The sequence below is a fragment of the Camellia sinensis genome, chromosome 10 (genome assembly GCF_055761805.1).
Source record: "Camellia sinensis isolate YWXY chromosome 10, ASM5576180v1, whole genome shotgun sequence".
NCBI classification, from domain to species: Eukaryota; Viridiplantae; Streptophyta; class Magnoliopsida; order Ericales; family Theaceae; genus Camellia; species Camellia sinensis.
This window is the reverse complement of record NC_138970.1, coordinates 61,437,639-61,441,270: the sequence shown is the minus strand read 5'-3', so window position 1 is coordinate 61,441,270 and position 3,632 is coordinate 61,437,639.

The following is a 3,632-nucleotide window of genomic DNA, read 5'->3' as shown; positions in this document are numbered from 1 at the left end:
AAGTAAAACAACAAAACATGTCCGCCTCTAGCCTCCCAGCTATGTCCTTGGAGGTGGCATGCTTCCTGTACCTGAAAATGATATTCCCATATAGGGTGAGCCACAGCCCAGTAGAAATACACTAAACCAACCATGGACAATGACTAAAACATTAGCAATTGATAGTTGGTCAACACTGATACAATCACATAAATTACATATTTATGTCGACGACTTACAAGTCCCGTTTACTTTCATTTTTCCCCTTTTCAACTGATAAGCATGCTAGCTCTATTATCATTTCCACAGATATGTATAAAAACTATGTCTCACATTCAGATAAGCATAAAAGCTATATCCACATTCTCAACAGATATGTATATCATCAATATCCACAGATAAGCATACAAGCTGTATCCACATTCTACAACAGATATGTATATCAACAATATCCACAGATAAGCATACAAGCTGTATCCACATTCTACAACAGATATGTATATCAACAATATCCACAGATAAGCATACAAGCTGTATCCACATTCTACAACAGATAAGCATATGAGCTCTATCTTCACTTCTCTAGACAAGCATATGAGCTCTGTCTACGGAGTTCATCCCCTATCTCCTCCCAATACCTATCCGGTTTAGAGGTACATCCCCTATCTTCCCCTAAACCGCGGAGTACATCCCCTATCTCCTCCTCTACACATAACGTATATAAACACATTGGTTCTATATACAATCACACAATACACACAATTAATGTATTCTATCAACCGTCAAGTTCCATGACACATTTCATTGATTAGTTTCAGTTTACTTAATCATCAAGCATTGTCTACAACAATCACGACTATCCTCCACCGATAGCCCAAAGCAGTTATTTCTAAACAGAAAATAAATGCACAATGGATATTCAATCAACATTTCATTCCTTCATTCCTCTCAATTAATTATCCCAATTAATTAAACAATGTAATTAGGTCAATCCCCATAATTAACATTTCAACCCTTAGGTCCCATTTTCATCAATGATTCAACATTAATTCCATTTTCCATGCCAAACATGCATCTAGGTTTATTATGAATAAAACCCCAACTTTTGTAAAATTACACAAAAGCCCCAAACTTTCACAAAGTTACCAAACCAAGCCCAACATCTCAAAATACCGAAATTTAAAGACAAGACCCATAGAGAGGAGTAGGATATCCCTACCTCAAATTCGGAGCCCCAGAGGAGATGAAGACCAAAACCAAAATGCTCCAAACCTCGAAATTTTCAGATCAAAAGGAAGCTCTCGACGATCAACACAACTTTTGTGAAGACAAAAGGCGAGTAAACGATCCTTACTAGATCAAATCTAAGAGAGAAGGGCCGATTTAGAGTGAGAAGCTCTGAAAATGGCTTTTTGGAAAAGTAAGAGAGAGAAGAGAAAGCAAAAAGTGATTTGAAAAGGCACAAATTCGGGACTTTAACCCAGTCTCCCGCTCGAGCGTAAAACACCCCGCTCGAGCGGCCACTCACAGACTTACGCTCGAGCGGCCGACCTCCCGCTCGAGCGCAGAATGCACTTGCTCAGCACTTTTGCAGAACCAGACCTCCGCTCGAGCTCCCAACCCTACGCTCGAGCGTACAACGCTGCACAGGAAAATACTGAAAGGGTGTAATCTCCGCTCGAGCGCCAACATCCCCGCTCGAGCGTACAGGCCAAAAAATCTGGGCAACTAGTTTTGGTTTCTAAACTCAACCAACCTGTAACAAATCCGCCCAACACATCCTATAACTCAAATACTAAGTAAAAAGGATGCAAACAAGATAATAAACAACTACCAACATCCACGGACACATGTCCGGATCACGGTATAACAAGGGTAAACCCGGGATCGCTATAGAATTCTTGACCTCTAACATCGAAGTGTTCGCCTGGACACCCTACGACATGCCAGGCATTGATCCAAACTTCATCTGTCACCAACTCAATGTCCACCCATCCGCCAGACCAATCATTCAGCGCACTCGCAGATCGGCACTCCACCACGCCGAAATAGTGGCAGAAGAAGTGGGAAACCTACTGGAGGCAGGAGCAATCAGAGAGGTACATTACCCCAGATGGATTTCCAACACAGCCGTGGTACCAAAAAAGAATGGCAAATGGCATGTCTGCGTCGACTACAAGACAGTTAACAAAGCATGCCCAAAGGACAGCTTCCCCCTACCACGGATAGATCAATTGGTAGACCTAACGGTGGGGCACAACCGACTTAGCTTTCTTGATGCATACAGAGGTTACCATCAGATCGCCATGTACGAACTAGACCAGGAGGTCACGTCCTTTACAACTCCAAGAGGACTGTATTGCTACAAGGTCATGCCTTTTGGCCTAAAGAATGCAGGGGCAACATTCCAACGGATGGTCACCAAGATGTTTAAACCATTGTTAGGCAAAACAATGGAAGCTTACATCGACAACATGGTGGTCAAGAGCAAGGACAAGAATGACCATCTAAGGGACCTAGGTGAGATGTTCCAGATTCTGAAGAAACACAAGTTGCGCCTTAATGCATCTAAGTGCGTGTTCGGTGTAGGATCTGGCAAATTCCTGGGCTTCCTGGTAACCAACCGGGGTATAGAGGTAGACCCCTCCTAGATCAAAGCTATTCAGGATCTGAAGAGGCCTAACTCAGTAAAAGAAGTACAGCATCTCACCGACATGGCAGCTGCACTCAACAGATTCATTAGCCGGTCGTCAGATAGACTACGACCATTTTTTCAAGCATTAAAGGCCAAGTTCGAGTGGGACGAAGAATGCGACCACGCACTGGAAAACTTGAAAGAATACATGTCTTCTCCACCACTGCTTGTCACCCCAATACTTGGAGAAGAACTCTTCTTGTACCTGGTAGTCTCTCAGCACGCAATTAGCGCAGTATTGGTCCGTGTGGAAGGAATCCAACATCTGCCTATCTATTATGTCAGCAAGACATTGCTGGGCGCCGAAACGAGGTACTTGCCACTGGAAAAACTGGCCTTGGCCTTAATGATGGCCTCAAGGAAGTTGTCGCACTACTTTCATGCCCACTCCATAGTCGTCCTCACCGCTTTCCCATTAAAAGCTTTGTTTGAGAGGGCGAACTTTTCTGGGCGAATCTTGAAGTGGGCAGTAGAGTTGGGACAATTCGACATCAAGTTCCAACCCAGAACTGCGATAAAGGCCCAAGCTTTAGCAGACTTTGTCGCAGAATTTACCCTAGGAAGTCATCATATCTGCCCAGTCGACCTGACTAACACAACCAAACTAGGGATGGAAGTTGACGCCAGAATAGCACAACCCCAGGCGCAGAATATTCAGTCAAACCCCAAGGCAGACCAAGGTAAAGAGAGCAAGGCAGAAGCGAACCATACTACACCAAGCCAAGACTCACCAACAAATAAAGACTTGGTTCAATCAGATAACATGGGGCAGACAGCAAGCATGGACTTTGAAGAAAACACCAGCAACATTCTTGACCCCACGGCATCATCTGATCCCTCCACTTGCTGGAAATTGTTCGTGGGAGAGATGTGGAAGCTCTTTGTGGACGGAGCATCCAATCGGCATGGTGCAGGACTTGGCATAGTCCTCATCTCACCAGACGGCCTGGTTGTGGAG